Below are 13,974 nucleotides of genomic sequence, written 5' to 3'. Positions count from 1 at the left end.
AAATAGCTTTCACTGAGCAATAGATGCAATAAAAACAGACTAACAATAAAGTAGTAGTGTACAGTCTTTCAGACTCAAGTTCATTGAAGATATTTTTCTATTTTTTAAAACATTATTTATTGACAAATAAAAATTGTATTTATTTATCATACACAACATGATGCTTTAAAATATGTATATGCTGTGGAATAACTAAATCGAACCAACATATATACTGCCTTAAATATTTATCATGTTTTGTGCTGAGAACACCTAAAATATACCCTTAAGCAATTTTCAACCATACAATAATACATTGTTAATAACTATAGTTACTACGTTGTATGATAAATTTCTTGAGCTTATTCCTTATTTTTAACTGAAATTTTATATCCTTTCACCAACATCTTCCCAACTTCTGAGATTCTAGTTTTGATTTAAAAAAAAAAAAAAACACTCACCCAAGCCTCCCTTTAATTTTCAGTAGCACTATCTCTTTAAACCCCTCAGACACAACTGTTTTTGTTTGGGAGTGTATGTATATGTGGGTGTGCCCAAAACACTACCCTGAAGGAAACCATACTACAGCAGGATACACACTATAATAGTATATAAAATGTGTAAACTTTATAGTTGAATATCCCTACATTGAAAATCTGTAATCTGCCAGGCGTGGCACATGCCTGTAATCCCAGTGGTTCCTGAGGCTCAGGCAAGAAAATCCTGAGTTCAAAACCAACGTAATAAGCAAAAGCAAGTAACTCAGTGAGACCCTGTCTCCAAATAGAATACAAAAAAGGACTAGGGATGTGGCTTAGTGGTCGAGTGCTCCCTGAGTTCAATTCCCAGTACCCAAAAATTATTATTCATCATGGGGCTAGGGTTATGGCTCAGTGGTAGGGTGCTTGCTGGCATGTATGAGGCACTGGGTTTGATTCTCAGCACTGCATATAATAAAGGTTCATCAACATCTAAACTATATGTATAAAATAATAATAATAATTCATCAGGTTCCCCAAAATATATTTGTGCCTCATTAAAACCAATTGTTACAGCCAGTTACTTTAAACAGATCTCTTAAAATAGTAGTTCTCCAAACATCCTTATAAATTGAAGGCATGGCATTTCTAGACAGCATTGATTAATGAAATTCCAAAGTATCTTTTTCATTAGGAAATAATATAACCCCAAACAGTTGAAGACAACTCTTACTGAATCACTTTCAAAGTTCCTGATAAATCCTACAGATATAAGGATTTCCCTCTATCACAGAAAGAAGTAGATAAATCATCTCTTGAACTAATATTCAAGATCCTTCTATAATCAAAAAAGGTAAGTACTTACAAATACTCTACTTATTCCAGAAATCCTCACTGCTGTTAATGGAATCCTTAAATTTGTGCTACCTAGCTACATGAGACAACTGAGCATCTGAAATATAACTAATAAAAACTCAGATGTGCAGTAAGTCTAAAATACCACCAAATTTCTTAAGAAAATATTTTGTTAATGATTTTTATGTTAATTACATGTTAAAATGATAACACTCTGGATATACCAGGTTAAATGAAATATATTAATGATTATTCTATTCTTTTTAAAAATGGCTTCTAGAAATTTTAAATTATATATGTGGCTCACATTATATTTTTACTAGATAGTACTGCCTTAACCTCACCTCCCTTTATAGAAAGTTACAGAAAGCATATAAAGAAATCCTACATTAAATCGATTGGGAGTTCCAGGTTGAACACTAACTATCCAACTAAATTACACTTTAAAGGTTATTTCTAATAGTACAGATCCTTCTATTACTCTCTAGTGAAGTCTTGGTATTTATCAGGCTATATTTTACTTTTGTTTACATACCTACCTATCTTCTGTATCCCTTACTAGATTCAGATCTCCTGAAAGAGAGGAACCCTGTCTTAGTCATCTTTTTATCCCAAGTGCACAGCACAGATCTATTCATATCTAATGCATATTCAAAAGGAAGGGAATTCTAACACCCTACAATGTGGATGAATTTTAAAGACATTATGCTAAGTAAAATAAACCAGTTAGAAAAAGACAAATATTATATGATTCTGCTCAAATACGGTGCTAGCATAGCCACATTCACACAGAAAGAAAGCACAACAGTGGTTGCCAGGGGCTGAGGAGGGGGAAGAATGAGGAGTTAATGTTTAATATGGGATTTCTATTTGGGAAACTTTAAAAAGTTCTGGAGATGCTTGGTGATAATGGTGGCTCAGCAATGTGAATGTACTTAATGGCACAAAACTGAACACTTAAAGGTGATTAAAATACAGTTTTATGTCATATATACATTACTTCCATGTTTTAAAAGTCCTATTTAAATTAGTCCTTTAGTAATGCTTGAATGCACGAAGAGTTTATCTACCTATCTCAAAACCAAGTTTTCAAACATCTCACGGTATATTTTATTTGGGAGTTTACCATCCTAAGTGCAGAGATCTTTTCACTTTTATTACAAGGTTCCTAACAATAACTGATTCGTAATTCACATGAGCAAAGATTAACATACCTGCCACCAACTCAAAAACTACATTATCATCAATATTTTTGAAGCCTTCTGACCATACTTCCTAATCACTTTTCTTCCTCCCCTAAGGTAACCACTATCATGAATTTTGTCTTTATTATTGTCTTGATTTTCTTAAGAACTATGTCTTTTTATGAATGGGTAAAACCTCAATACATATTTGATTAATAATATGTAAGAAATTCAATAATTAGTAGTCTCATTAATTATATTTATTAGGTATAATATTCCTAATTATAGACTTATAAAACTCATACTTTGATGAGGGAAGCAAACAAAATATGGGAGAAAAGAAGCAATAAAGGGAAAGATAGGGGAGAAAAAGGGGAGGTACAAAAAGAAAGGGAAAGAGCAATCATGTCAGGCAACTAAAAATTCAGTTTATTAAGTTTACATCAGAGAAACATTTTAAAATGAAGAACAGTTAGGGAAAATGGAAGAAAAGAGTAATAGTACTCTCATTGTGAAAAATCTCAGATGTGCCAAAGAGATATTCAACAGCAAAGCACTTAAGAGAACCTGAAGCATAACAAAGAGTAGAACATTATTGTTAGTGCTTCAATGGTGAGAACAACAGGATTTCAAAAAAACCCACCAACTTCAGAAAGATGGAGACAGAAGGGCTTCAGCTAAAACCATACAACACAACTATGGCAGTGTGGTGTATTCTGGTCACTTATAGTGGGATCCTCACCTCTTTGTCATAGAATTTACCTAACATGTTGTTAAACACATATGTATTTAGACTCTGCCTCTACTGAAACAGATTTTCTACAGGGAATGAAACACTAGAATCTACATTTTTACTAAGCACCCCAGATGATTCTTATATTGACTAAAGTCTGAGAATCAAAACATAGTGGAAAGAGAGCCTTGTCCACCACCTGACCCCCAGTTAGAAATTCTTAAGTAAAGCACTTTATTTAACTTGGTGCAAAAGTTTTGTTGTTGTTTAAAAAAAAAAAAAAAAAAAAAAAAAGATTACTGAATTATACTTTTTAAAATTTTACCAAGTTTCGTGAGTTAGTCTTCTTTTTTTCTTTGTTGCTTTTTTCTTTGTTTTCTTTTTGCAGTAGTACGAATTGAACCCAGGGGAGTTCTACCACTTAGCTACATCCCCAGCAGATTTTTTTTTTTTTTTTTTTTAAGAAAGGGTATTGCTAAATTGCTGAGGTTGGCCTTAAACTTGCAATCCTCTTCAGTTTCTGAAGTCACTGGGAAGATAGGCATGCACCACTAGGATCAGCTGTTATTATTTTTAACATTATTAGTCTGGTTATACAACCTACATAGATGCTTCTGCTGGCAATGTGGACTAAGGAAAATAAATCATGTATGGAGTTTCAAGGTGGCGGCCTAGAGGGCGGCTGCATTTCACGTTGCTCCAGGACGCAGGATTCAAAACAGGAGATAGTGAGAGACTTGTGACCAACTCAAAGCCGCTGGGTGAGTCTCTCCCGTTGGGGAGGCATCCCGGATAGGGCGGTAGCCCCGGAACGCAGGGAATTTGTGAAGTGGAGTTGCCTGGCGAGACGCCCCTCCCCCCCTGGAGCGGTAAACACGGACAACTGGGATCATCGTACAGGAGGCGGCTCAGCACAGCGCTTGGACTCGGAGCAACCACTAGGGCTCCGGGCGGCTGCCTGAGGAGGAGCTGTGTGGTGAGCTGTTTAGACTCAGAGTAATCACTTCCGAACACCGGGGGGTTGTCCGGAGGAGAGGAGAAGCGCGGCAGGTCGCTTGGTCTAGGAGTGACTGCATCAGAGCCACAGGCGGTTGCCAGAGGAGGAGGCGAGTGGTGAGTTGATTGCACTCAAAGCGACAGCTCCTGAACACCGGTGGCCTGCCTGGAGGAGGAGCCCGGTGGGTCACTTGGTCTCGGAGCCACCACCCCTGAACACCCGGGGGGCTACCCGGAGGAGGAGGAGGAGGAACAGGGCGGGTCACTTGGACTTGGAGTGACTGCCTAGGGCTATGGGAGGTTGGCGGGAGGAGGAGACGCGAAGTGAGTTGCTTGGACTCCTAGTGACTGCGTCGGAAACTGGGCTGCTGTCCGGTGGAGGAGGTGTGTGGCGGGTCTCTGGGTATCGCAGCTATTGTACAGGGCTCCAGGTGGCGGCTCAGAGGAGGGGCCGCATAGCCAGGCGATTAGGTGCAGAGCAGGGTCCCTGGAGCTAGGTGGCTTCTTGCTGGAAGAGCCCCACAGAGACGCGCCTAGGGGCGGAGCGAAGTTTCCAGGACTGCAGGCAGATTCTCTGGGAGAGGCAGCCTAAGGAGACTCGCCTGCGGAGGGTGAGGCTCCCAGGCCCAGGAGGTAGGTCCGGGCCCCTGGGAACATTGCAGAGGAAGACAGCCCAGCCCAGGCGGTAGTTGTAGATTGAGGGGAACCACTAGGAGGGGAACTGACCAGCGAGACGTTCCCACCAAGTGAGTCTTCCCTACCGGGAGAGGTTTTACCACAGGGATGGTAAAACCAGAGACACAGGCACAAACAGGACTTGCCTCAGCCCGAAGCCTAGTTCCCTGTTGGATGACCATTGATCAACAAGTGGAGACACCTCTGCCCACTAGCAGAGAATATACGACACCTCAGGGTCACCACCCTAGAGAGGCAGGTTCTTCGTGGAATTCCGCATTATCAACTTCCTCCAAGACTTCAGGCTGCTGAAGGATAAGAGGGGATATACTAGCAATCTTCAGGGACATTATAAGTCGATAGAGGAAATCTGCAATTTCTTAGCGGTTCACTGATTCCTGAACAATATGAGAAAACAAGGGAAGAAAATGCCCCAAACAAATCTAGATGTTACATCAATAAAATCCAATGACAGCATGGCAGAAGAAATGACAGAAAGGGAGTTCAGAATGTACATAATTAAAATGATTAGGGAAGCAAACGATGAGATGAAAGAGCAAATGCAGGCATTGAATGATGAGATGAAAGAGCAAATGCAGGCATTGAATGATCGCACCAATCGACAGTTAACACAGCAAATTCAGGAAGCAAAAGATCATTTCAATAAAGAGTTAGAGATATTGAAAAAAAACAAACAGAAATCCTTGAAATGAAGGAAACAATAAACCAAATTAAGAACTCCATAGAAACCATAACCAATAGGATAGAACACCTGGAAGACAGAACCTCAGATATTGAAGACAAAATATGTAACCTCGAACACAAAGTTGAACAAACAGAGAAGATGGTAAGAAATCATGAACAGAATCTGCAAGAACTATGGGATATCATGAAAAGGCCAAATTTGAGAATTATTGGGATTGAGGAAGGCTTAGAGAAACAAACCAAAGGAATGAACAATCTATTCAATGAAATAATATCAGAAAATTTCCCAAATCTGAAGAATGAAATGGAAAATCAAGTTCAAGAGGCTTATAGGACTCCAAATACACAAAATTACAACAGACCCACACCAAGGCACATTATAATGAAAATACCTAACATACAAAATAAAGACAGAATTTTAAAGGCTGTGAGAGAAAAGAACCAAATTACATTCAGGGGGAAACCAATACGGATATCAGCAGATTTTTCAATCCAGACCCTAAAAGCTAGAAGGGCCTGGAACAACATTTTTCAAGCTCTGAAAGAAAATGGATGCCAACCAAGAATCTTATACCCAACAAAACTTACCTTCAAATTTGACGATGAAATAAAATCTTTCCATGATAAACAAAAGTTAAAAGAATTTACAAAAAGAAAGCCAGCATTACAGAACATTCTCAGCAAAATATTTCATGAGGAAGAGATAAAAAACAAAGAAGCAAATCAGCAAAGGGAGGAATTATCCTAAAGGAACTGTCAAATAAAGGAGGAACCAAGATGTGTCAAAAAATAAATAAATAAATAAATAAAATTTTAAATATGAACCAAATGACCAGGAATACAAATCATATCTCAATAATAACCCTGAATGTTAATGGCCTGAATTCATCAATCAAAAGACATAGACTGGCAGATTGGATTAAAAAGAAAGATCCAACAATATGTTGCCTGCAGAGAATCACCTCATAGAAAGAGATACCCATAGACTAAAGGTGAAAGGATGGGGAAAAACATACCATGCACATGGACTCAGCAAAAAAGCTGGAGTATCCATCCTCATTTCAGATAATGTGGACTTCAAGCCAAAGTTAGTCAGAAGGGATAAGGAAGGACATTTCATACTGCTTAAGGGAAGCATAAATCAGCAAGATATAACAATCATAAACATCTATGCCCCAAACAGTGGCTCATCCATGTATGTCAAACAAATCCTTCTCAATTTTAGAAACCAAATAGACCATAACACAATAATACTAGGTGATTTTAACACGCCTCTCTCACCAATGGACAGATCTTCCAAACAAAAATTGAACAAAGAAACCATAGATCTCAATAACACAATCAATAATTTAGACTTAACAGACATTTATAGAATATACCATCCAACCAACAGCGAATATACTTTCTTCTCAGCAGGATCTTAGACATGGATCCTTCTCTAAAATAGATCATATATTATGCCACAAAGCTAATGTCAGCAAATACAAGAAGATAGAGACACTACCTTGTATTCTATCAGATCATAATGGATTGAAGTTAGAAATAAATGAAAGAGTAAACAACAAACTACTCCAACACCTGGAGATTAAACAATATGCTATTATATGATGAATGGATAACAAAAGATATTAAGAAGGAAATTTAAAAATTCTTAGAGGTAAACGAGAACAAAGAAACATCATATCAAAATCTCTGGAACACTATGAAAGCAGTACTTAGAGGAAGATTTATTTCATGGAGCGCATTTAATAAAAGAAGTAAAACTCAAAAAATAAACAACCTAACACTATAGCTCAAAGCCCTAGAAAAAGAAGAACAGACCAACACCAAAAGTAGTAGAAGACAGGAAATAGTCAAACTCAGAGCTGAAATCAACGAAATTGAAACAAAAGAAACAATACAAAAAATTGACAAAATAAATACTTGATTCTTTGAAAAAATAACCAAAATTGATAACCTTTAGCCACACTAACAAAGAGAAGACGAGAGAAAACCCAAATCATTAAAATTCAGAATGAACAAGGAAATATCACAACAGACATGACTTAAATACAAAACATAATTAGAAGCTATTTTGAAAATCTATACTCCAACAAAATAGAAAATTTCGAAGACATCAACAGGTTTCTAGAGACATATGAATTGCCTAAACTGAACGAGGAGGACATACGCAATTTAAATAGACCAATTTCAAGTAATGAAATAGAAGAAGTCATCAAAAGCCTACCAACAAAGAAAAGTCCAGGACCAGATGGGTTCTCAGCCAAGTTCTACAAAACTTTTAAAGAAGAGCTCATTCCAATACTTCTCAAAGTATTCCATAAAATAGAAGAGGAGGGAACCCTCCCAAACTCATTCTATGAAGCCAATATTACCCTGATACCTAAACCAGACAGAGACACATCGAGGAAAGAAAATTTCAGACCAATAACCTTAATGAACATCGACGCAAAAATTCTCAACAAAATTTTAGCAAATCGCATACAAAAACATATTAAAAAGATAGTGCACCATGATCAAGTGGGTTTCATCCCAGGGATGCAAGGCTGGTTCAACATCAGGAAATCAATAAATGTAATTCACCATATCAATAGACTTAAAGTCAAGAATCACATGATTATTTCGATAGATGCAGAAAAAGCATTTGATAAAATACAGCATCCCTTCATGCTCAAAACACTGGAAAAAATAGGGATAGTGGGAACATTCCTTAACATTGTAAAGGCCATCTGCGCTACGTCCATGGCTAATATTATCCTAAATGGTGAAAAACTGAAAGCATTCCCTCTAAAAACTGGAACAAGGCAGGGATGCCCTCTTTCACCACTTCTATTCAATATCGTCCTTGAAACTCTAGCCAGAGCAATTAGACAGACCAAAGAAATTAAAGGGATACGCATAGGAAAAGAAGAACTCAAACTATCCCTATTTGCTGATGATATGATTGTATACTTAGAGGAACCAGGAAATTCCACCAGAAAACTGTTAGATCTCATAAGTGAATTCAGTGAAGTAGCGGGATATAAGATCAATGCACATAAATCTAAGGCATTTCTATACATAAGCGATGAATCTTCAGAAAGAGAAATTAGGAAAACTACCCCATTCACAATAGCTTCGAAACAATAAAATACTTGGGAATCAATCTCACAAAAGAGGTGAAAGACCTCTACAATGAGAACTACAGAACACTAAAGAAAGAAATTCAAGAAAACCTTAGAAGATGGAAAGATCTCCCATGTTCTTGGATAGGAAGAATTAATATTGTCAAAATGGCCATACTACCAAAAGTGCTATACAGATTCAATGCAATTCCAATTAAAATCCCAATGATGTACCTTACAGAAATAGAGTAAGAACTTATGAAATTCATCTGGAAGAATAAAAAACCCAGAATAGCTAAAGCAATCCTTGGCAGAAAGAGTGAAGCAGGGGGTATCGCAATACCAGATCTTCAACCCTACTACAAAGCAATAGTAACAAAAATGGCATGGTATTGGCATCAAAATAGAAAGGTGGTTCAATGGTACAGAATAGAGGACATGGACACAAACCCAAATAAATACAATTTTCTCATACTAGACAAAGGGGCCAAAAATATGCAATGGAGAAAAGATAGCCTCTTCAACAAATGGTGCTGGGAGAATTGGAAATCCATATGCAACAGAATGAAACTAAACCCATATCTCTCACCATGCACGAAACTAAACTCAAAATGGATTAAGGATCTCGGAATCAGACCAGAGATCGTGCATCTTATAGAAGAAAAAGTAGGTCCAGAGCTTCAACGTTTCGGCTTAGGACCAGACTTCCTCAACAGGACTCCCATAGCACAAGAAATAAAAGCAAGAATTAATAACTGGGATAGATTCAAACTAAAAAGCTTTCTCTCAGCAAAGGAAACTATCAGCAATGCAAAGAAAGAGCCTACAGAGTGGGAGAAAATCTTTGCCAATCATACTTCAGATAGAGCACTAATCTCCAGAATCTATAAAGAACTCAAAAAACTCTACACCAAGAATGCAAGTAATCCAATCGACAAATGGGCTAAGGAAATGAATAGACACTTCACAGAAGAAGATCTACAAACAATCAACAAACATATGGAAAAATGTTCAACATCTCTAGTAATAAGAGAAATGCAAATCAAAACCACCCTAAGATTCCATCTCACCCCAATTAGAATGGCGATTATCAAGAATACAAGCAACAACAGGTGTTGGCGAGGATGTGGGGAGAAAGGTACACTCAAACATTGCTGGTGGGGCTGCAAATTAGTGCAGCCACTCTGGAAAGCAGTATGTAGACTCCTTAGAAAACTTGGAATGGAACCACCATTTGACCCAGCTATCCCACTCCTTGGCCTATACCCAAAGGATTTAAAATCAGCATATTACAGAGATACAGCCACATCAATGTTCATAGCTGCTCAGTTCACAATAGCCAGATTGTGGAACCAACCTCGATGTCCTTCAATTGATGAATGGATAAAGAAACTGTGGTATATATATACAATGGAATATTACTCAGCCATAAAGAATGATAAAATTATGGCATTTGCAGGCAAATGGATGAAACTGGAGAATATCAATCTAAGTGAGATAAGCCAATCTCAAAAAACCAAAGGAAGAATGATATCGCTAATAAGTGGATGAGGACACATAATGGGGGTTGGGAAGAGTTAGTGTTAGGGTTAGAGTTAGGTTTAGGGAGGGGGGCAAGAATGGAGGAAGGAAGGACTGTATAGAGGGAAAAGAGGGGTGGGAGGGGAGGGAAGGGAAAAAAATAACAGAACGAATCAAACATTACCCTATGTAAATGTATGATTACACAAATGGTATGCCTTTACGTCATGTACAAATAGAGAAACGACATGTATCCCATTTGTGTACAATAATAAAAAAAATAAAGAAAAAAAAATCATGTATCTACCACTTCCAAAAACAAGTTGCCATATGACTCTACTCTGACGCAATCTATTCAAATGTTTACAAATGCTTATAAATATCAAGTAGTGGCACAGTGCAGGTGCATGCACATTTTATCAGAGTAGTCAATCTCACATTAGAAAATACTAGACAATCACTGACCCTGGTCAAGTTTCTTAAATATCTTTTCCTTTTAAAACTTTTAAATTTTAAGAAAAAGCCTTAAATATTTTGACCCTGCATTTTTTTTTTTTTTTAGGCACCTCTAAAAACACTTCTGTTTATCCAGACATAGCAGCACATGCCTGTAGTCCCAGGTACTTAAGAGGTTGAGGCAAAAGGATTGACTGAGCCCAGGAGTTTGAGATCAGCTTGGGTAACATGGTGAAGTCCTCTCTCATTTTGAGAGAATAAATAAATAAAGTTCCTGTCACTTATTATAGCACTTACCACATAATGTTATAATTGCCTATTTGTGTGCCTCTATTCCCTGCTAAACTATAAACTTCTGTAGTGCAGATTATGACTATCATGGTCAATGTTATAATCCCAGGTACATAGCAAATTGCCTGGCACACAGTAGATCACTCAATAAAATACTCATTCAAAGAAACAATGGATGGGTGAATTTACATGTACATTCCTTCTGTGTTGTTTAGGTGTTTTAGACATATTAATTCATAATTCTTTCATCATCCTTTTAGCACTGATGAGGAAATTTACACACATCAAGCAGCATGTCCAAGTTGTTCAGCAGAACCAGAATCTAAATCTAGTACCAACACTAAGGTGTTCAATCTTTTCATCACTCCCTTACAAATTTTATCAGGTGTTAGCACCAAAAAAAAGAATCTGTGGCTGGGGTTGGTTGGCTCAGTGGTTAAAGTGCTTGCCTAGCACATGTGAGACACTGGGTTCAATCCTCAGCACAACATAAAAATAAATAAATAAAGGTATCATGTCCATCTACAACTAAAAAATATTTTTAAAGAAGAATCTGTAACACAGTCTCAGAAAGGCTGGATTATGCCCAAATTTCATCAATCAGTACTGAGATAAAAACCAATCAAAATAATCAAAATCATATAGACCTCAGATAAGATTCTAACAGAAGTAGCCTCTATATATAATATAAATAATCAGCAAGTTAGAATTTGTCTATTGCTGTCCAAAACAAATGCTATGAAGATATCCTAAAGATACTACTGATAGAAATGATGACATGAACATGACATTATGAAATTATCCAAACTCTAGAAATGGAATAATTCCCTAGACTTACCAAAGTCTGAGTAAACCACCTCTCAAACACACCCAGATAATTTGTTCTGCTTCCATGCTCACCAATTCATGTTCTTATGACCAAACTGGTTTCTCCAGTATACTAATACCAGGAAAAGGATGTTGTGAATTTCACATGTGCTCAGTGTAGTGTCTATCCCTTTATAAGTTAATTTTCTCACTAACAAATCAGTTTCATGTGAATTTGTTACTGAGGCAATTTCCCAGAACATTATCACTGGTGAAAAATATATAAAAATCCAACATGTAAATTAGTATACTACATTGACACAGCCACATCAATGTTTACAGCAGTTTAATTCACAATAGCTACACTATGGAACCAACCAAGATGCCCTTCAACAGATCAATGATAAAGAAAATATGGTATATATATATACACAATGGAATATTACTCAGCCATAAAGAAGAACAAAATTATGGCACTTGCTGGTAAATGGAAGGATCTGGAGACTATCATCCTAAATGTTAAATAAGCCAATCCCAAAAATACAAAGGCCAAATATTCTCTCTGATATGTGAATGCTAACATATAATAAGGATGGAGGAGGGAAGAGTAGAAAAGAAGTTCATTGAATTAGACAAAGGGGAATGTAGGGAAGGGAAAGGGGAACGGAAATAGGAAAGACAGCAGAATAAATCAGACATAACTTTCCTATGTTCATATGTGAATACACGACCAGTGAAACACCACATTATGTACAGCCTCAAGAATGGTTCTAATTAGATTAAGTTATACTCCATGAATGGATAATATACATACTATAAAATATACTCCATTGTCAAATCTAAAAGGAACAAAAAATAAATAAATAAATCCAACTTGTAGGTCTACAAAGCAAAGGATCAGACCACAGATTCCTGACAAATAAGCAGCCTCTCTCATTGAGACACACTCACAGAAGTACCAAAACCTGATATTAACAATAATGATTCCTTCTTAATAATGCCTTAAATTAAGATCTTTCTCTCCATTCACTTTCAAACATACCAAAGAGTGAATTCTATTAATGATACTGCAGGCATATAAATAAGTGTACCAAATTATATAGGCCAATAAAAAGCATTTTTAATACAAGCTAAAGTCTTCCCTAAACATGCTTATGTTAAGAGATACTGCTCTGTGTCTACCATCAATTTGTAATTTTTCTAGTTCACTGACAAATCATTTCTACAAAACTACTATTGTTAGCAGATCCAAAGGAAAAAAATCGAGTCGGGTACTGTGGCTCACTCCTATAAGCCCAGCTATTCAGGAGGCTAAGGCAGAGGACTACAGTAAGACCCTGTCTCAAAAACAGAAAAAGTCTGAGAAGTTTACTTAGTATTTATCACATTTCACTTTGAGATGTGACAGAGAAAAAAATCAAAATACAATTAAGTTTTAAGCCTTTAAGGCTTAAAGTCCCTCATATGTTTGAGCTATTCAAAAATGCTCTAAAAGCTGAAACTTTTTGAACATCAGACATTCAAAGTTTTGGATTTTGGAATGTTTCAGATTTCAGATTTTTGGATTATGTATGCACAACCAGTAAGGTCTATGCAAGTATTTCAAAATCTAAAGGGGGAAATAAAAAAACTACAAAACTTAAAACACTTCTGTTCTCAAGCATTTCAGGTAGGTGATACTCAACCTATATATGAAACATAATACTTTCTTTACTCTTCTGAGTTACTGTCTGCAACAATTGCTCTACATTTAATTTCAATAGGCCTTATACAATTCTTTACATCATGTTGTTTAACTCTTACTTATCTCTCTCTGATCCCTCCCAGATAACAAAAAAAGCAAGAGAAAGAAAAAGGTGCTATACTTACATCCCCCCATCACACTACCAGAACAATGTTCAGTCAGCATAGACTCCTCCTTATCTTTCATTCCTTAGATTCAAAAAGTTATCAATATATTCTTCTACCTTTTTCATATCTGTTTTCACTACTGTAGAAAGAAGTATATTTCTCTCTTAAATTTGTCTCTATCCTAAAGCCTGCCTCCAGTGAGTTCTCACTCTCTTAAACTGGATTAGTTACCACAAGAACAGGTTTTATAAAGCAAGTCCACCCTTCATGTACTCTCTCTGCCACAGGTGCCCATGTGCCCTTTGGCTTTCCACCACTAGTTAAAGCAGCATGAGACC

The 13,974-nt window shown here is 36.8% G+C and overlaps 1 protein-coding gene across 1 annotated transcript in view; it reads right to left on the bottom strand.

Moving 5' to 3' along the window:
- Faf1 (Fas associated factor 1) overlaps positions 1-13,974 on the bottom strand; it is a 459,649-nt gene that overhangs the window by 396,609 nt on the left and 49,066 nt on the right. The gene's annotated exons all lie outside the window — the stretch shown is intronic.

Source organism: Sciurus carolinensis, chromosome 1, assembly GCF_902686445.1.
Source record: "Sciurus carolinensis chromosome 1, mSciCar1.2, whole genome shotgun sequence".
In the NCBI taxonomy this organism is placed as follows: Eukaryota; Metazoa; Chordata; class Mammalia; order Rodentia; family Sciuridae; genus Sciurus; species Sciurus carolinensis.
The sequence above is the reverse complement of the archived record's forward strand: the minus strand, read 5'-3'. Positions and strand labels throughout refer to the sequence as shown.